Source organism: Aquarana catesbeiana, linkage group LG03 (assembly GCF_042186555.1).
Source record: "Aquarana catesbeiana isolate 2022-GZ linkage group LG03, ASM4218655v1, whole genome shotgun sequence".
In the NCBI taxonomy this organism is placed as follows: domain Eukaryota; kingdom Metazoa; phylum Chordata; class Amphibia; order Anura; family Ranidae; genus Aquarana; species Aquarana catesbeiana.
In genome coordinates, this window is record NC_133326.1 from 560,624,658 (window position 1) to 560,646,125 (window position 21,468).

General features: G+C 40.4%; 2 long non-coding RNA genes across 2 annotated transcripts in view; one reads left to right on the top strand and one right to left on the bottom strand.

Annotated features, from left to right (window-relative positions):
- The window catches only part of LOC141132852 (uncharacterized), a 241,637-nt gene that overhangs the window by 193,430 nt on the left and 26,739 nt on the right, over positions 1 to 21,468 (top strand). The window lies entirely within an intron of this gene.
- On the bottom strand, positions 18,045 to 20,498 carry LOC141134643 (uncharacterized). The gene is made up of 3 exons (XR_012243253.1): positions 19,908 to 20,498; positions 18,767 to 18,957; positions 18,045 to 18,677 (listed from the first exon to the last, which is right to left on the bottom strand). It is a non-coding gene; the product is annotated as an uncharacterized lncRNA (long non-coding RNA).

Below are 21,468 nucleotides of genomic sequence, written 5' to 3' on the forward strand. Positions count from 1 at the left end.
TGAACACTGTGCAGAGGATGCACTACACTAACGTTTAAATAATGTAGCTGCCTGCGGTAGTGATAGGATCAGGAAAACACCACCAACCTTCTACAGATAGCTTTAGCTGAACACTGTGCAGAGGTCGCACTACACTAACTTGTATCTTTAGCTGAACACTGTGCAGAGGTCGCACTACACTAACTTGTAGCTTTAGCTGAACACTGTGGAGAGGTCGCACTACACTAACTTGTAGCTTTAGCTGAACACTGTGCAGAGGTCGCACTACACTAACTCGTAGCTTTAGCTGAACACTGTGCAGAGGACGCTCTACACTAACTGTAAATACTGTAGCTGCCTGACTGTCGTACTAATAAGATTAGAAGAACACCAGCAATTTTCTTCAGGTAGCTGTAAATACTGTAACAACACCTGCCTGCCTCTCAGTAGGAAGAGAATAACAAGAACAGATCTAGCTAACCTGAATACAGTATATATATATATATAAAACACCTGGGATGTATATATATATATATATATATATACACACACACACACACACACAATACACTGTAGGTGCAGCTAACTGACTGACTGTCCTGCCTAATCTATCTAACTTAAATCAAATGACACTGTCTACCTGTCTCTCAACGCTGGAACACACTACACAGGGCCGCCGTGCAGGCAGACTTATATAGTGTGGGGCGTGTACTAAACCCCCTGAGCCATAATTGGCCAAAGCCACCCTGGCTTTGGCCAATTACGGCTCTCTGTTCAGATGGCGCTGTGATTGGCCAAGCATGCAGGTCATAGTGCATGCTTGGCCAATCATCAGCCAGCAATGCACTGCGATGCCGCAATGAATTATGGGCCGTGACGCGCCACTCGAATTTGGCGCGAACGGCCCATATCGTTCGCAATTCGGCGAACGACCGAACAGACGATGTTCGAGTCGAACATGGGTTCAACTCGAACACTAAGCTCATCCCTAGTTGGAGGTGTAATGAACAAACAGGTAATTTATACCATATCTTATAGTCCTGCAAAAACCTACTCAGTTTTTGGAATTCTTTTTCCTCTTTTATAGCTGCCCTTACTGGTAACTTGTTAGAACTTACTCCTGCTATGGCACGCCACTATTGGGGATAAATCTTGAGGTATATCCAGCAAATTACAGAACAATTGTAGCACATATACTAATAGCTGCAAAACTTACTATATCCAGCATGTGGATATACCGAGACTCCTAGCCTAACAAATGTCGACTCATCACTAGACTGAACACCCAAGCACAATACGAACTGTTATTAGAAAACTACTCTACAATCATTAAAAAACAATTGCAAGCTTGGTTAAATAGCCTGAGAGCTTCTAACTATTTAAAAAAAATGTTTGTATGACTTTATCACCAGTTTGAATTAAGATTATTGTAAGAATGAGATTTTAGCACAATATGTATTCTGCAGTGCCTTGAAAAAGTATTCACACCCCTTGAAATTTTCTACATTTTGTCATGTTACAACTAAAAACATAAATGTATTTTGTTGGGATTTTATGTGATAGACCAAGACAAAGTGGCACATAACTGTGAAGTGAAAGGAAAATGATAAATGTTTTTCAAATTCTTTTACAAAAAAATTTCTGAAAGTGTGGCACGCATTTGTATTCAGTTCCCTTTACTCTAAAACCCGTAACTAAAATCTAGTGGATTCAATTGCCTTCAGAAGTCACCTAATTAGTATATAGTACACCTGTGTGTAATTTAATCTCAGTATAAATACAGCTGTTCTGTGAAGCCCTCAGAGGTTTGTTGGAGAACCTTATTGAACAAACAGCATCATGAAGGCCAAGGAACACACCAGACAAGTCAGGGATAAAGTAGTAGAGAAGTTTAAAGCAGGGTTAGGTTATAAAAAAATATCCCAAGCTTTGAACATCTTACGGAGCAATGTTCAATCCATCATCCGAAAATGGAAAGAGTATGGCACAACTGCAAACCTACCAAGACATGGCCGTCCACCTAAACTGATAGACCAGGCAAGGAGAACATTAATCATAGAAGCAGCTAAGAGGCCCATGGTAACTCTGTAGGAGCTGCAGAGATCCACAGCTCAGGTGGGAGAATCTTTTCACAGGACAACTATTAGTCGTGCACTCCACATACCTGGCCTTTATAGAAGAGTGGCAAGAAGAAAGCCATTGTTGAAAGAAAGCCATAAGAAGTCCCATTTGCAGTTTGTAAGAAGCCATGTTGGGGGACACAGCAAACATGTGGATGAAGGCACTCTGGTTAGACGAGACCAAAATTGAACTTTTTGGCCTAAAAGCAAAACATGTGTGGTGGAAAACTAACACCGCACATCACCCTGAACACACCATTCTCACTGTGAAACATGGTGGTGGCTGCATCATGTTGTGGGGATCATTTTCTTCAGCAGGGACAGGGACGCTGGTCAGAGTTGATGGAAAGATGGATGGAGCCAAATACAGGGCAATCTTAGAAGAAAACCTGTTAGAGTCTGCAAAAGACTTGAGACTGGGGTGGAGGTTCACCTTTCAGCAGGACAACGACCCTAAAAGAGGGCCAGAGCTGCAATGGAATGGGTTAGAGCAAAGCACATTCATGTGTTAGAATGGCCCAGTCAAAGTCCAGACCTAAATCCGAGTGAGTTTGGCAAGACTTGAAAATTGCTGTTCACAGATGCTCTCCATCCAATCTGGCAAAGCTTGAGCTATTTTTCAATGAAGAATGGGCATAAATTTCACTCTCTAGATGTGCAAAGCTGGTAGAGACATATCCAAAAAGACTTACAGCTGTAATTGCAGCGAAAAGGTGGTTCTGCACAGTATTGATGGGCTAAATACAAATGCACGCCACGCTTTTCAGATATTTATTTGTAAAACATTTTTAAAACCATTTATCATTTTCCTGCCCCTTCACAATTATGTGTCACTTTGTGTTGGTTGATCACATAAAATCCCAATAAAACACAATAATTTTTTTGGTTGTAACATGACAAAATATGGAAAATTTCAAGGGGTATAAATACTTTTAAGGCTCTGTAGATCTTCTTCCTCCTTCTTCAGTGTTGGCTTTAAGATCTTGATGATCAATGTCTGCTCACAGTTAGTTCCTATTAGGAGTAGGCGGAAATTGATTAGCAAGAATACTGACACTACCTTGTATTCTTCTTGTTTGTTCTCTATTGTTTGTTTTAAACAATGGATTAAGCAATGTTACCGTGAGTTATAAAAATATCCTATGTCAACAATGTTGGAATTTGTCAATTTAAAAATGTAAAGTTAAAAAGTAAAATGCCCACTCTGTTGAAAAATAATAAAGCAGCTCTCAGTGCAATACTTACCTCCTTCCCTTCACTATACCTGCAGAACGTAATTTAGTGCTAGTAATTTTTTAACCCACTTCCTGTGAGCCCAGGCACACCCCCGCACCTCTTCGCATTACATATATTCAGTGCTAGAGGTGCCGGAACTGCATTGTCCCATGTTCCCCCTGAAAAAAAGCCCTGACTTTAACAAAGGGGGCATGCATACACTGGGGACGCCTTATCTATAAAACAGTAGTTAGTTTATGTAGCAAAATAAGTTATAGTATCTAAAGATTTGCTTTAACCCAATTTGCCAAAGCACTGTTCTCTAATTTCTAGCAGCTTGCAAGCAAAGCCAACCAATCCTCTAGCAGACAGGGATGTTTAGCTAAACTGTCATGGCTACCAATGCATTTTCCCCCCAAAATCCATTTACTGCAATCATAAAATTGGACTACAGTACCTTTGGCGGTCAAGTTTATATGCAGGGATTTTAATTGTAAATAATTCTTCCACCACGATGCAAAATTATCCAATTATCTAGCTGTAGTATTCCTGAAAGTCGTGTTGCAATGTTATCTGCTATATATAGTACACACACAGTTCTTGCTCAAACACGTGTGGTTGAGTGCCAGTGGTGAATTAGGACAAACTGTTCTCGTAGTAATAGATTTGATCTAACCTGACAAACCAGGTGCAACTGGTCAGTTAACTATGAGAGCAACCAGGAAATGTACATGTTCTTCTCTCACGAATACCTTTATGACTCAAAGGTCATTAAAATACAATGCCTACACAGCCAGCATTGTACTAGATGAACAGTATGTCCTACAGAACAAATGACTGTACAGTATAGATCTCAGTGTTTATGAACATTTTAATTGATACGCTGTTTAGTCTTTTGGTATGCTTGAAACCCAGTCGATTTGAAAAAAAAAAAGCATAGATCCCTGTGCAAAATCTGTTTTGATTTTTGGTAGCATAACTTAGGGGTCTATTTAAAAAAAAAAATTCACAGCCATCATGAATTATCCCCGTGAAGTTAAAAACATTTATTTCCTATGACTGTCAGCACCATCTACTGGACATAATACTGAATTTCCTGAATGAAGTATTTCAGGGAAAATATGGTTACTAGATAGATCATAGGAAATAAACATATTACATCCAACACAGTGATTATTCATGATGGCTGTGCAAATGCTTAAAGGCTAAGTTCACCTTTAAAAAAAATTATAAATGCACATATTTTTGCAGGAAGCAACACGTTACATGTTAGGCCCCTTTCACACAGGCGGCTGTTCTGCCGCTGTTAAAAGCATGTTTTGTTATTTTGAAATCCAGAGAATCCTGACACAGCGTTCACTTGCAGTTGTACATTGCGATTAGCTGCGTTTATGTGCGATTGCATTTAGCTGCGGTGGAACATTCTTGCCATTTCTGAAGTGCTTCCTGTTGTTTTTCTTTCCTTGTTGCCGCTGCTATCTGCAGGTGAAATAGTACACTGCGATTACCTGCAGTTATGTGCATATAGCTGCAATAGATGGGTCCTGGACACAGTCAAATTAATTTTTTCTAACCGCACCAAACCCCATGTAACAAAACCGTTGCTAAATGCAGTTTGTGAATGGGGCCATAGGAAAGCATTGTCTGAGTTTAGCTGCGGTAGATAACTTGATCTATCCGCAGCTAAAAGCTGAATTCTATCCGCCTGTGTGAAAGGGGCCTTATACCTTTAATATGAGTGTAATAAGTAACATGTTGAAAAGGTGCCATTAGCCTTTAAGCACTCACACAGTATTTTTTTATAAGTAGACCATAGCTCCCAACTGTGCCTGATTGGGAGGGATTGTCCCTGACTTGGAACAAAGTCCCTCTGTCCCTCTTTTCTCCTCATTTGTCCCTCATTTTGGTCTGATCTGTATAGTTATATATAAAATGCACTATTTATCTATCAAAAAAGTGTTTTAGTGCTAAACCTTTTATCCAGTTTCCAAATTGCTGCATTTGTAAATGTCAAAAGCCAGTATAAAAGGAATAGAAGTTGTAAAAAAAACTTGTGGGTTTAACTAATTTTTTTTTTTTTGTATAATTCTCCTTTAGGCTGGGTTCACACCTATGCAATTGGATGCAGGGTTTTCCCGCATCCAATTCGCATAGCAGGAGAATGTGATTGGCTCTCTATGGTTCACATATCTCCGCAGCAGGTCTGGTGCGTTTTGCACAAAAAATGTGTGCTTTTTTGGTCCATTTCAAGCCCCTATTCAGCCCAAAATTCGGGCTCAAATCGGACCTGAAAAGGTGAACCAGCACGCACCGGACCCCAGCTGTGCGACGGATGCAGCAATGGTGTGAACCCAGCCTTAAGGGAAGTGGCAGGGGGTGTGTCCTATGCCTACATACTTTTGCTAATAGGTGTCCCTCGTTCACATCTTAAAAAGTTGGGAGGTATGAAGTAGACCCCTAAGTAGAGGGGAACTTAATGTACCTACACTGACTTGCTGTTGATACACTGGGTCATTGTTGAATATTTTGCCGTAGGTTGAACTCCTGCAGTGTCTCCTTATCCCCATCTTGCACTTTACCATCAAATACAATCATATCACATCATCACCATCATAAACCCAATCTCTTATATTCATATAAACTTTAAAATTAAAGTAATTTCAACAGTAACAGTTCAACCTTTTTAAATCTGCAGCTTTTATTTAAAAAAAAAATCCCCTGTGATACTTTATAAAAGGTCATTATTCAGGCACTTCCTGTTGTAGGGTGATGACACTCTGTCCCTGTCTACCAGCTGTGCTCCTGCATTGTCACCCTGTTACATGGGCTTCCATTAGAGACATGCAGGCATATCAACACACGGGGTTGGGGCAAAATTATGGAAACACTACACAGACATCACAAGTCTCCCATGAGGTGCGGGAGACTCCCGCATTTCAGGAGCGGCTCCCGGACACCCACAAGTGCCTTGCAATATCCCGGAAGGGCCGATCCTGAGCTGTGGGGGCGGTGTCAGGCCATCTGCTATGGTGAAATGTTCCGATCCTGGTTGGTTCCTCTACCTTCAATCCACACCCCTCCTCTCTCATTGGCTCTGGAGAAGCTCTGAATTTTTGGCACGGAGAGAGGAGAGGAGCTAGCTGGAGGGAGGATGTAAAATGTCAGCACTGACAACTGGTGCAGACCGGACACTGAGCTGTCACAGGGCCGAGCAAATGAGGGCGGAGGAGAGTGTCACCCTAGGAGCCTGGACATTGCCACTGTTCAGATAAGACACCCCATCCCTTAGGATTCATGGATAAGGAGGAGCGGCTTGTGAGCGTTGCAGTGGAATGTCCAGAAAAGGAGAAGCTCGATCTCTACCTGTCTTGTGTTCCTGTCATCACCCGAGCCCCTCCCCAGGGAGGACAGAGCAAGCAGGACAAAACAGTCACCGGAGTTCTCCCCAAGGCATCATAAACTTGTCCTGTACAGGACAGGTATGGTGAAAGTTAAAGTAAAATTCCTGAATATGTTAGGAATATACTGGGACTCTTCAGGTCGATGCATTTCACAAAATCATTCTTTTTAATATATGTGTATGCAGAATATCTCTTTGTAGCACCTGGAAAGTCCCAGTATATTCCTAACATATTCATGAATTTGAGCAACAACAGCAAAGGATGTGGTGCCACAATACAGCCCGATTCCAGGAAATAAGTAAATTAAAAAAATCTAATCTTTCAGCGTGTGTGTGTGTGTGTGTGGGGGGGGGTGGGGGGAATAGTGTATGGTATGATAAGGGGGTGGGGGTGTGACCATAGTCGGTCAAACATACACAGGCGCTGTGGGGAAACAGTCAGCGTTGGAAGAAGCCAGCTGAAGCAAGGAATTAGGTAAAGTTGGGTACACACAGATTACAATTCAGTTTAGCAGGGATCGGACAAATTTTGATCTCTGTGTAGACAGAAGCTGATCATTAGACCACCTTAGTATATTCATGCCATCCCACATATTGACTCTTACCACCTTGACCACTTCAAATCACCGATTGATAGTTAGAGTGTTCCTTTAATATCTCTCAGAAGAAGTAAACCTGTGTATACTGATTCCATTTCATTCGATCATCCTCTTGTTGTGTTAAATCAGGGGGGGGAACGGCGCAAAGCTCCACGCTGCCTTCCTGAAATGAGTTTTGGCAGGTTGGGATGTCTGACTACATAATTTGCAGGTGTGAAAGTGATGACATGTTTTGCATTGAAAGCGGAAGTGATGTAACATGGGATGGTTGGTGGCATAAACTCCAAACATACAAAAAACACTGGGCACACCAAACTGGATTAATAATGACTGTGGCCTTGTTTATTGGTTTTCACAAATATATTAATTAATACTTTATTAATACTCAGTGGGGCACTCTTCAAACATCCCTCTGGTGACCGGTGACCTGCTTACCCACTTATGGACCGCCCGCCGTCGTTGTACGTCGGCTGTTTGAAGAGGAATACCGTTGTTATGGCAGCAGATGACTGCCATAACCCTGATATCTTCTTCTTCAGCGGACGGTCCGCTTTGAGATCAAAGTGGTCTCTGCGGTGGATTTGCTGCAAGATCACTTTTATTGGGAGATGGGCCTGAGACAATCGCGTCCTCCCTGTTTGGCTGCCTGCTGAGTGAGGGGAAGATGTCCCCCACTCGGCTCCATAGCATTGACTGGCAGATGTGACGTCAAATGTCACTTCCACCCAATGCTCTTAACCGGCGCACTCCGATGTACGTCGGCAGAATGGCACGGCTAGGCAAATGGGCGTACCTGTACGTCCTTTTAAATTTGCCGCCGTGCCATTGCGCGCGCGCCGGCTGGGAGCTCCGTGAGTCGGGTCGCGAGTTCCGAGGACTCGATCGCCTCATGGAGAGGAAGAATGGGGAGATGCTAATGTAAACAAGCATGTCCCACATTCTGCCTAGTGACAGTGTCACTGATCTCTGCTCCCTGTGATCGGGAGCAGAAATCAGTGACGTGTCACACGTAGCCACGCCCTCCCACAGTTAGAATCACTCCCCAGGACATACTTAACCCCTACACTGCCCCCTAGTGGTTAACCCCTTCACTGCCAGTGTCATTTACACAGGAATCAGTGCATTTATATAGCACTGATTGCTGTATAAATGACAATGGTCCCAAAAATGTGTAAAAAATGTCCAATGTGTACGCTGTAATGTCGCAGTCACGATAAGATTAAAAAAAAAAAAAAAACAAAACAAAAAAAAAAAAAAAAATCACTGATCGCCGCCATTACTAGTAAAAAAAAAAAAAATTTATAAAAATGCCATAAAACTATCCCTTATTTTGTAAACACTTTTGTGTATAACTTTTGTGCAAACCAATCAATATACGCTTATTGCAATTTTTTTTTTACTAAAAATATGTAGAAGACTATGTATTGGCCTAAACTGAGGAAAAAAAATGTTTTTTTATTTATTTTTGGGGGACATTTATTATAGCAAAATGTAAAAAATAATGCGTTTTTTTCAAAATTGTCACGGTTTTTGTTTATAGCACAAAAAATAAAAACCGCAGGGGTGATTAAATACCCCCAAAAGAAAGCTCTATTTGTGGGAAAAAGGGATGTCAATTTTGTTTGGGAGCCACATCGCACGACCTTGCAATTGTCAGTTAAAGCGACACTTTTCGACTCTTTTTGACCCCAGATCGCATATTTAAGAGGTCCTTTCATGCCTTTTTTTATTACAAGGGATTATAGTCATCCAATTTTTTTTATTTAAAGGACAGTGTCAAAATAAAAAATAAAATGTAAAATGAAAAATTTACAGCGCCCCATCCCGAGGAGCTCGTGCGCAGAAGCAAACGCATACGTGAGTAGTGCCCACATATGAAAATGGTGTTCAAACCATAGATATGAGGTATCGCCATGATCATTAGAGCTCTAGACCTCCTTTGTATCTCAAAACTGGTAACCTGTAAAAATTTCTAAACAATCGCTTATGGAGATTTTTAAGGGTAAAAGTTTGTTGCCATTCCATTTTGAAGCGTGACATGTTGGGTATCAATTTACTCGGTGTAACATTATCTTTCACAACATAAAAAAAATTGGGCTAACTTTGCTGTTGGCTTATATCTTAATTCAAAAAAGTGTATTTTTTCCCAAAAAAGTGCGCTTGCAAATACCATGTGACAGAAAGTATTGTAACGACCACCATTTTATTCTCTAGGGTGTTAGAAAAAAACATATATAATGTTTGGGGGTTCTAAGTATTTTTCTAGCAAAAAAAATTATTTTAACTTGTAAACACAGAGTCTGAAAAAATAGGCCCGGTCCTTAAGTGGTTAAATAGGGGTCCTGGGACTTTCTGAAATGTTCTGGGGGGTCAGATGACCTTAAATTACCTATCCTAAAGGACCTACCCAGAACTTCCAGAACATTACTAATCAGCTGACCTTTTTTGACCTATCACCAAATCCTCCATTGAAATCAATCAATGGGGGGCTTGAAACTCCTACCACCACCATCCCATGAGGGAAAGAGGGCATTAAAACAGGTTATCTCCCCTTTCCTCACATTCTTTTCTTTCCGCTGCTGCTACAAATTTTGGCTGACCATGTGCACCCCATGGTGCAGACATTGAGGCTGATTTACTAAGAACAGTGCATCATACCTTAATTGTTGCGACTGATAAATCATTGATTGAGCGTGCGAACCAGCGCACGCAGACGCATGCGATAATAAATATGAAAATGGCAACTGGTGCCAGGGTTACTACTGTTTTCTCATTGATAATAGCGCATGCCCATCTCATTGGTGTGTCTTGTTAGGCAATTAGTAGGTGTTTTCACATAATTAACCCTTTTGATGCTAATCTCATTCCTATTATTTCTAATATATCTTTGAAATTTTTTTTTCCCATTTTTACACAAATATTTCAATACATTACAAAGAACAGAAAAGTGTTTCTAAACCCAAAAAATTAATATTTTCAGATCTTGATCCTTAAAGGTGAACATATACTGCAATCTTAAAAAAATTAGAAACATTAGACAAATTAGATTAGGCAAGACCCTGTTTGATTACAAAAAAAAGTTGTACAGAGATTGGACAATCAGATTGCATAGTGCATGACCATCTTAAAGTGGATGTAATTTTTTTTTTTACGTCATAATGTAGAGTATAAGATTTCCTATTATTTGAGCCCAGTCTTGCCACACAGAGTTAATCCATCTCTGAGCAATCCTCTTTTAGGCTGGATTCACACCTATGCATTTTTAGTGCTTTTTGCATTTTGCAGATTTGCACTACAAAACGTGTTCCATAGGAAACCATGTTAAATGGACTATAGTGCAAATCTGCAAAATGCAAAAAGCACTAAAAATGCATACGTGTGAATCAAGCCTTATTGTTCAGTGAGATAAATCTTGACAAACAGAGAAAAACTTGGTTAAATGCTCCCCCTTGCTGTGAGTGACAGGTGATTTACATATCTCGTGCACTAGCCTAAGACATGCATTATTTTTTAATTCCCTCCCCCACTCCTTTCTTCAGCAGCTCTGCGAGGATTGGCTGTTCCACACCTCAGCATGATTTGGCATGCTGAAGTCATGTGGTTACTTTCCTGTCTTTTCACTGAGTTCAGTGTAAGAAATACACAGGAGAAAATGCATATTGACAAGGGGAGTGTAGAGGTGGGTGGGGAGTCACGACTCCACCCACCGAGCTCCAGACAACAGACCCACCCACAGAATATGCAGTTTTTCAGGTCTCATACGGGCCCTTTCAACTGGAGCGGGTGCTATTGCGCTATAGCGCCTGCAAACCGACCCGAAAGTGCCGCTGCTGTCTCCAGAGGGCTTTCACACTGGAGCGGTCCGCTAGCAGGACGGGAAAAAAAGTCCTGCTAGCAGCATCTTCGGAGCGGTGAAGGAGCGGAGTGTATACCGCTCCTGCCCATTGAAATCAATGGGACAGCGTGGCTATACCGCCGGCAAAGCGCCTCTGCAGAGGCACTTTGCGGTGGTTTTTAACCCTTTCTCGGCTGCTAGCGGGGGGTAAAACTGCCCCAATAGCGACCGAATACCGACGGTAAAGCGCCGCTTACAATAGCCGCCCCCGCCCCAGTGTGAAAGGGCCCTAACAGACAGAGGGGAGACATTTGACAGGTAAAGATACATGCAGGAGGCATGTATATCCTTATAGATAACCCCTATGGCAGTAGTTTAGAAAGGATGACATTGGGTTTACATCCAGTTTAAGTGCCAAATTTGGAACGTAGATGTGCCATGACCCACTTGTATTTTCACAAGTGGACACAAGAACCTACATCTATAGTCACATATTTGTGCAGCGCAGTGGTGTAGTGGTTAGCACTTTCACCTAGCAGCAAAAAAGGTCACTGATTCGAATCCTGCTCGTGATACCATTTGACTGGAGTTTGCATGTTCTCCCTGTGCCTGTGTGGGTTTCCTCCCACAATCTAAAAACATGCTATAAATCGGATCCTGTCTAAATTGGCCCTAATATGTATGAATGTGTGTTAGGCACCCACACAAACACCACCTCATGTTAAAAATTTTTTTTTTCTTAATGTGCAAATGAGGATCATCTCTTCCTCAGAGAACTTAGCAGCAGTACAAGCAACTTCCTGTAGGGGCGTGATGTCATTCTGACCACCGCTTTCCGAGAACCACATATGCGCATACCTGTGAGCACACGGCAGTTGCACATCTCACATACACAGCAGTCACGCATCTAGCTGCAGAAACCCAATTTTTATGGAAATTAATAGTAAAGCAAATGCAGATTTCCAGAACTGGAATAACAAATGTTTCTAGTGAAAGGCAACTGGTGTTTTCTATTAAACAAGGTCTAAATGGGCCATTGACATGCATCACAGTTGTACTTAGGAATGTGTCTTTGCAAAGTTAAACTAAATGAAATCCTCTTATTTTTGCTTGGGGATAGAGTGCAGAGGCATTAGAAGTCTTGTCAGTTTTTGAGGATGTCTGCACCCCTGATAGGGTGAACAAAAATATTACAGCACACACATGCAAAAAAGACATTTACCTCCAGCAAGGCTAGTTTAAAACACCTAAACATTTTCAAAAAACATTATCAAAAAATATGGGGATTTGGTCACACCATATTGCTATATGGTGCTAAGCCCACTTACTGCGACAAAGTACCCCATGATTAGTGGGTCCTACACTATCCATAGATTGGGAGATCATGCTTCTCTGAACCATGAGAGCAATACACTCTTCTACTGTATATGGGAGAACTTTTTTGCATATGTGCGCTGTAATAATTTTGTTCTGCTGTATGGTCTTATGGCTGCACCATCTTTAATGTATCTTTTAGGGTGTGCCCCCCAAATATTTTGTTTGTCTATTGTATGGATTCTGACCAAATCCTTTTGGGTGAGGAGCACCCCACTCCCTCATTAAGTACCTCTCATTAGCAAAATAAAAAGAATGAGAACCGGCGCCAGAATATTATAAAAAAATAATAAAGTGATGCTGCACCAAAAAAAATTAGTGAACCTAATAAAACAAAAAATAGTGAAAAATTTGGCGCAAAACCATATACACACACACATATATATATATATATATATATATATATATATATATATATATATATATATATAATGTCAACTAAACCCACATAGGTGTGGCATGATGATCAACACATACCATGAAATATATAAAACCAGTCCAATATAGAGAAATCTGAAATAAATATGATTATATCTGTGAAACAAATATAAATGGGTGTATCTCTTCTGTGTGGGTAAAATCTCCACCACCGTGCCTTCATAAAGTGCAGTATGCTGGTTTCTTGTGAAAAAAAAAAATGCTTCACCCAAAATGACAAATAAATCTGCTCCCCAGATGTCTCTGGCCACAAGGTGACCACGAGGCATAAAGTATGGAAAACTTCCTCAGCAAACCAGGATCCTCCAAGCCAATTAGAACTTCAATCGACCATCTCCGATATCGATCAACCCCATACAATCATAGGTGATATATGGTGATCCTCTGATAATTACACTCAATGCAAATCCCAAACGCTCCTTATCTTAAATCTGTAAAGATTGGCTCTCCCAAGAATGAGTCAAAAAACGGCAATATAGTGTAGTACTGTCTTTATTGTCAGAGCACTTACATGCTTTAAAACTTCCTCAGCAAACCAGGATCCTCCAAGCCAATTAGAACTTAAATCGACCATCTCCAATATCGATCAACCTATCGAAAACCCCATCACATGACTGGGAATCTAATATCCAGTCCATAAGATATGACATAGGCAAACATTTGCAATATCATATGGAATAATATGGGTGATATTGCAAATGTTTGCCTATGTCATATCTTATGGGCTGGATATTAGATTCCCAGTCATGTGATGGGGTTTTACTATGCCGTTTTTGTAATGAATACTTTTTTCTCATTTGTTTTCCTATTTGTGATTTTAATTAAATTTTACATTAAATATATTATCTGTTATGCTATTTTGGAATCATGAGGCCAGTATGGATGAGACAGAGGCTTGGTCGTCTGTACATTGGTAACTTTATGGTAACACACATTTCATCCCATGTGACTGGCACTGACCAATAGCGCTGTATTGCACAGCATTTAGGCTCCGGTATCATGGTGTCGGCTTCCATTTTCCTGAAGAAGTGCGCTTGGGCACGAAATGCATTGAAAACGAGGCTGTAGATGCTAGACACAGGAGCCATCTCCTCCACCCCCAGCTGAGACGCATGCCGTGCTTCCTGGTTTCACATTCTAGTGACAGATCGCCCCCTGCCTCATCCCACAGCTGAGCTGCCATCTGCTGTACGTTTTAAAGCATGTAAGTGCTCTGACAATAAAGACAGTACTGCACTATATTGCCGTTTTTTGGCTCATTCTTGGGAGAGCCAATCTTTACACATTTAAGGTAAGGAGCGTTTGGGATTTGCATTGAGTGTAATTATCAGAGGATCACCATATATCACCTTTGATTGTATGGGGTTGATCGATATTGGAGATGGTCGATTGAAGTTCTAATTGGCTTGGAGGATCCTGGTTTGCTGAGGAAGTTTTTCATACTTTATGCCTCGTGGTCACCTCATGGCCAGAGACATCTGGGGAGCAGATTTGTCATTTCGGGTGAAGCATTTTTTTTTTTTTCACAAGAAACCAGCATACTGCACTTTATGAAGGCATGGTGGTGGAGATTTTACCCACACAGAAGAGATACACCCATTTATATTTGTTTCACAAATAATCATATTTATTTCAGATTTCTCTATATTGGACTGGTTTTATATATTTCATGGTATAGGTGTTGATCATCATGCCATAACTCTCATTAGTGTCCACTTGTGTCATGGGTGGAGACCTCAAAGGTCTCCCATATAGAAGAGTGTATTGCTCTCATGGTTCAGAGAAGCATGATCTCCCAATCTATGGATAGTGTAGGACCCACTAATCATAGGGTACTTTGTCACAGTAAGTGGGCTTAGCACCATATAGCAATATGGTGTAACCAAATCCCCATATTTTTTGATAATGTTTTTTGAAAATGTTTAGGTGTTTTAAACTAGCCTTGCTGGAGGTAAATGTATTTTTTGCATGTGTGCGCTGTAATATTTTTGTTCTGCTGTATGGTCTTATGGGTGTGCCCCCCAAATATTTTGTTTGCCTGATAGGGTAAAGGCACCTCCTAAATGTTGCCACTTTCTCCTTCAAATGTATTCACTTCCTGTCACATAGCCAAAAGGGAAGTGAGGGTAAAACCCTACCAATGTCTTTCCTTGGGGACACACAAGTCAATATAAATAGTTTTCCCATTAGGTAAATTACACTGTAGCATTTTGCTGTGTACACCCCAAATTATTAGGCATCTTGGAATTTGGGGTTTATTTACTAAAGGCAAATCCACTTTGCACTACAAGTGCAGTTGGTGGAGATCCAAGGGGGGACATGCAAGGAAAAAAAAAAAAACACCATCTTTGCTTCTACATAATTGGATATTAAAATCACCAGTGCTTCCCCTCAGATTTTCAGTGACTACACTTGTAATGCAGAGTGGATTTGCTGTTAATAAACCCAAAAATACCTAAGAATTTGGGGTGTACACAACAAAGTGCTAGAGTGCAGTTTTCCTAATGGGGACACTAGTTAGATTGACCTCTGTCCAAGGAAAGGCATTGGTAGGGTTTTACCCTCACTTCCCGTTTGGCTATGTGACAGGAAGTGAAGCCAATTTTAAGAAAAGGGACACAAAACCCAACCTAAAAAAGGCAAGCAGGGGTTCTAACACTCATTTGGTTTCCCTCAAATGCACCAAATTAGAATAGGATTGTCTTGAGCTAGATTTTAGTTCAGTGCTCTAAATCAGTGCTTCTCAACTCTGTCCTCAAGTACCCCCAACAGGCCATGTTTGCAGGTTTTCCTTCATCTTGCACAGGTGCTTTAAATCAGTCAATGGCTTGGTATTTTGGACAGCTATTTTAGCCAAGATAAAATTCCCAAAACATGTCCTGTCGGGGGTACTTGAGAACTGAGGCTGAGAACCACTGTGCTAAAATGGAAAATTGAATGCTTACCTCTCTGTAATTTCTTTCCTGGTGCCTATCCATGGCAGCATACACACAATCCATGCATATGCTACCATGAAGGCACCAGGAAAGTAACTTAGACAAATCACACATTTTTGGGATTTGCCATGCCAATTAGCCTAGTTAAGCTGCAGCTGGGAAATGTGTTGCATGAAAAGTAACAAAAAACCACAAAACATAAAAATTTGCTACAAATTGTATTGGTCAACAAAACAACAGGACTTGGAAAAGAGCAAGGAAAGCAAAAAAACCATGTATGTTAATCTGAGGCACTAACAGAATATGGTTAACATGAGTTAAAAGGACTGCGCCCACAAGTGGATATCTATTAAGGATTTAAACATTAGTCACAACATCTTGAGAACGTTTTTGCAAAATAATGCAACACAGACAATTAAATCAAAGTGAACAACCTACAAATGACACACATTGACAACAAACATATTTCAGGGGAAAATATCACCTACCCAAAAAAAAATACAATAAACCAAAGTAAAAAAAAAAAAAACTTGCTCGAAAACACCGGTTTTGCAAAGACATAACAAACAAAATACAAAGAGAATACATGTGTTACAAACTCGATAAGGACACCCAAATGTACTTTTTTTTTTTTTTTTTTTTTTTTTAATTCCACTTCAGAAAACTCTCGAGACTATTCAGCTTGACGCTCATTCACTGTCTCCAACAAGGTCTTGCATCATCGTGGAAGAGACTTAATTTTTAATCAACATTCTCCATTTGTTAAACTTCCAGATGCCTTCAGCATCCACACCCTTCTTTTTATCCAACACGAAAAAAAAATATAGCTTGCTTAGCCATAATCCTATATATTGTTTACTGTCTAACGAAACATTTTTATATACATACAAGTTGCATGCATCCCACAACACTTCCTTTAATGCACATAACACTAACCACAATACTCTGTTTATCTTTTTCCAGTTTCCCCAAGACATACATCATCATTTTCCACTCGCTCACCTTCACTCCTGTTATTTCTTTCACCAGATCTTGACTTATTGATCACATCTTTCGCTACACCACACCCCCAGAACACATGCTCACTGTCTTCTACACCCCCACAATTCATTCTGGGACAAATATCAGACACACGCGAATCCCTCCTTTTCATACATAGCCTCGTAGCTAGACATTCATGCAAACTCATCCATACTATCTGTCTCTGCACATTTGTCACCCCATATATACAAATTTTCTTCCATACTTCCCCAGCCACTGACGCATTAACTCCCCTAAGGTTACACACATACTCCTTCTCTATCAACCACTTTCTCACCTTCACTTTATCCCTCTCCCCTTCTCCTAAATCTGCCAACTTAAACTCTACCCTAAACTTTTCCAATACTCAGTAGTCGTGTGCCACCACGTAAGCCACCGGTATCCTTGAATCCCTTCCCAATCACCCCCATCTCCTAAACAACAACCCACCTGAAAAAGCTATCATCCTAGCACACACTGCACCATTCCTCAAAACTTTTACCACACAAAACCAATAATGCATTAAGAAAAACACCCTCACATTTGGAAAACTCAACCCACCATTACATTCACGTCTACACACATATTCTCTCTTGACTCTTTCCATTTTCGACCCCCATAAAAAGGTAAACAATAACTTATTAATTTTCCTCAATCTTATCTCCCCAGGAGGGAAGATATTACTTGTATACAAAATTAAAGGTAAGATTACTGCCTTGACTACTAAAACTTTCCCATGAATCGACAATTTTCTTAGACACCAAAACCTCAACTTCTTGGCTATCTTTTCTCCCACTTCGTTCCAGCACACTTCCCCTTTCATTCCATAGTCAAACACAATACCCAAAATCCTCACTCCATCCTCAACCAACCCAAACCCAATCCACACATTCCACTTGTCTTCCATACACACCCAAACTACACTTATTCCAATTCACACTCATTCCCGCACATACACAAAAAATAGACAAAAGTAGCTTCACAATTTTCCCCCCACTCCCAGGCACCAAAAAGCCCCTCACCACCCTATCCCTCTATCATCCTTAACAGTGGATCAATAAAACAGAGAATAGGGGACAGGGAGTACCCCTGTCTCACTCCAGATTTAACCAAAAAGGCCCGCCCCAAACTCCCATTAACCAGAACCCGACTACTGATCCCCCAATACAACCCTTTTATTACATTAATGAGCAGCTGTGGTATACCCATCCGCTTCAAAACCTCCCACAAAAACCCATCATTTGCTTTATCGTATGCCTTCTCAAGGTCAAATGATGTCAGGATAATCGAACTATTCCTGTCTTTACAAAAATTAATCATATCCCTAACTAAAATTGAATTCTCCGAGATCATTCGACCCGGCACTGCACAGGCCTGCGTCTCGCTAACCAGCCTACTAATGACCTTAGATAATCTCCTCGCCACCATTTTTGCAAAGACCTTGTAATCTGAATTTACAAAACAGAAAAAGGTTAGCCCATGGGACTTTAAATGAGGTGTCCATGATGATCACAAGTAAATAAATAGAATAAAGTAAAAAATATATATATCAAATTTATTAGAATCATTATCATATAATAGAGCTCATGCATATAGATGGCAATACATAGGAACAGCAACATAACATAATGGTCCTTAAAACATGGCCAAAATGACATTGGTCAAAGTATAATGAATACAGATATACATGATACATCTCTAACCCGACGCGTTTCGCGAGCTCTCCTCGCATCATCAGGGGCTGATGTATATATCTGGTGTCTGTAACAACAGGTAAAAAATATATATTCAAGTATGGGTTATGATTGGACAAAAAAATGCGAAGCCAGGGCTCATGATCCCATACTCACTTGTCATGCAGTTGGCTCCAGGGGCCGACCCCCGGCTGGGGCAGTCGGAAAGTATCTCCCAAGGTTGCTGAAGGGACGAGGTCAAAGCATGGAGGACCGAGGTCAGGCGTAGGGCAGGCAAGGCAAAGAAATGGAAAAGAGAAAGAAGGCTGGACCCAGATGTCACCCAGAATCATTGCAGAGCTTGCTCACTGGAATAAATTAAATGAGTAAAATATATGTGTATATATATATATATATATATATATATATATATATATATATATATATATATATATATATATATATATATATATATATATATATATATATATATGTATATGTAGATCTACAAAAATAGATGTAGCGAAAGGTATCAAGTGGTATGCTCTGGTGCAAGGGGTGCAGAGGTGTCCAACCATAATAGAAAGGAAAAGACAAGGAAGAAGGGGAGAAGAAAAGAAAGAAAAAGAAAAGAGAAAGAAAAGGGGGGAAGAAAAAGAGGAGAGAGGGCCAAAAATGTAACCCCCCAGTCATGCAGGGTCTATTCCGAATAAAAAATGTATGAATGTGTGTCTATGGGTAGTAGATGTAAAAATAGTAATGGTATCCTAAATAGCTAAAAAATCTTATATATAGTAGATTGAATATGAGAGACTGTAAAGGTAATTGTATATGTAGCTCAAATAGTAGGTATCAAGATGTTGTAAAAATATATAGATGTCTTGTACTGGAGTATATGGGATATAAGAATGTCCTGCAAGGAATGAGGGAAGAGCGGTGTGAAGTGAAAGAGGGGAAAAAATGATGAAGAGGGGGATAAGGGGTGATGTGGAGAAAGACAGAAACGGAGAAAGAAATAGATGAATGAATGAAGCAAAAAGAAGTGTGAGAGAGATAAGTTGAGTAAGGGAGTGAAAGTATATACAAGTAACACTCCACATGTTAAGTGACTGGTGAATGCGTTCAAAAAATGTAATCTGAATTTAGTAAGGAGATAGGCCTCCAATTTCAAATATCCATCTTATCCCCCTTCTTTTAAATTAATAACACTACCCCCTCTCTCATAGATTCGGATATATAATGCCTTCCCTCATCATTTAACTAAATACCTCAACCACATCCCGATTAATAATTTCCCAAAACAATTTAAAAAACTAACCTGGTAAGCCATCCCCTCCCAGGGTTTTATTAGCCCCCATGCTTGCCACAGCTTCCCACACCTCCTCCTCATTCACTGCTTTCTGCAAAAAAACCTTATCGTCCTCATCTAAATTATCCTCTACCATATCAAACATTCTAGTATCTGACTCATCAACACACACTCCCTCATACAATCGTTCATCAAATTTAGTCACATATTCCAGCACATTCTCTCCCTTACATTCCCTACCTTCTTCGTCATACACACCCTCAAACACTCCTTTTTTCTTACAAACCTTCTTGAAAAAAAATCTAGAACATTTTTCATCCTGCTCCAGGTGTTTAACTCTCGCTTTCAGTTAATATCTCTTTAATCCTCTTCTTAACATGGTCTATTTCATCGGCCATGTCATGGCCCATATTTCTAAATGAATATAATATAGCCGACCTGACTTGTAACCGAGAATATCTCCTTTTCTCACTGCTACTTTTATCCCTACTTTTTTGAAAAAATAATTTAATTTTCCTTTTGACCCAATCCCACCACCCCAAAATATTACTAAAATCTTTTTTTCCTATTAACCCATCTACTATATACCTTACTAAAATGGGCTTTGACATGCTCGTCCTGCAACAATAAACTATTTAACCTCCATACCCTTATACCAAACTTAATACTGTCTCCCATACTCAAATCAACATACACTGCCACATGGTCTGAAAAAATTACCGGCCTGTGTTTAACATTAGCACATTTGAAAGCATCAGAAAACAAACATAAATCAATTCTGGATTTGGTGCGCCCACACTCCGAAAAAAAAAGTGAAATATGGATCCACCAAACTTAGAACAGTATGAGCATCATTGAGATGCAAGTCCTGAATTACCCCATTCAGCATAGTGCTACCTACATCTAACTTAGTCTCCGCTACTCCTATCCGATCTTTCACAAATTGGATCGTATTAAAATCACCCATGATCACACTAGGTCTCCTTCCCACTGCATGCAACTTCAAAACTTCAAAACTCAAGACGTTTCTGGCTATTCACAGGAGCATATAAATTAAAAAGCCTAAACTTCTGGTTAAACAAAACTAAATCTGCCATAATTAATCTTCCTGGCACTAACACAACATGAGACATAATGCGAATATTTCTATTTGTAATGATAATGCCTACCCCAGCATTCCTATTTTCCCCAACTGCCGACCATATGTAATCCACCACCCACTCCGGAGGCTTGAGCGGTTGATTAAAAAAAACACTCCTGTAGACAGGTGATGTCTCCTCCATTGACCTTCAAGTCCTCAAAAAGGGCACACTGTCTAGCAGGAGATCCAAAACCCCTCACATTGAGGGACACCAGCTTGATGCTCATTCACACCCAGGCCTATCATTTAAGCCAGAAAACTGACATACATTCTTCAGGGCCATAACGCTTTCATCATCCAAAAACTCCTGACTAGGCGACAATGTGGCCGGCTGAAAAATTTCTGGAGTCCCCGGACTTAGTGCTGGTGATTCTACCTCCACTCCAACATCCCCCAGGACCTCAAAGGGGTTACTTGTTTCAATTCCGT